Genomic DNA, 661 nt, shown 5'->3' with positions numbered 1-661 from the left:
GTCGATTGTACCCCTAAGTCTATTCAGCTTATCCATCCTTGATCAGAGCATTTGCTCCTGATCCCTCGATTTGAAGATCATAATTACTTTGCTAATTAAGCGTTGAACTATTCAGATGTTCTATAAACCGATGCATTTGCAATCTTTCTTCCTCTGATTGGGTATCGATACTCACATCAGCTCCATTGTGGATCGCCATATCCACTGTTGGATTATTGTCCGACAGTGTCCTTCATAACTAATTACCTTGTGAGTTCTTTCTCCGATACATAATGCCTTTGGTAAATTGTATCCTCTCCTTTTGCCAACCATGCTCTGCTTTTGAGCTGGTGATATCTACTCTTGAAGATTGTGGTATATGTTTCCACGATACCCTAACGGGTTGATCCGATGCCTTCCCTTATATGTGTGAACTCGGAAGTTTTCACGAGTCATACTCATCTGGTATTTCACCAGGTAAAACTTTCAACACTAATGCCTTTATCAAAGCGAATAGTGAATGGAAGGTTATACATTGAAGAAGTGGGAGTCGACCTTGAACCTTGCGTTCATGCCCAGGGACACGATGTATAACTTATCATGGAAGCTGCTCGTAAAAATAATTATTCCTTTGGTATAAGTTCATCTTATATCTGGGATCTGGCCTTTTGCACTCGTGGTT

The sequence above is a fragment of the Triticum dicoccoides genome, chromosome 7B (genome assembly GCF_002162155.2).
Source record: "Triticum dicoccoides isolate Atlit2015 ecotype Zavitan chromosome 7B, WEW_v2.0, whole genome shotgun sequence".
Classification (NCBI taxonomy): domain Eukaryota; kingdom Viridiplantae; phylum Streptophyta; class Magnoliopsida; order Poales; family Poaceae; genus Triticum; species Triticum dicoccoides.
Note: the sequence above shows the minus strand (reverse complement) of the source record.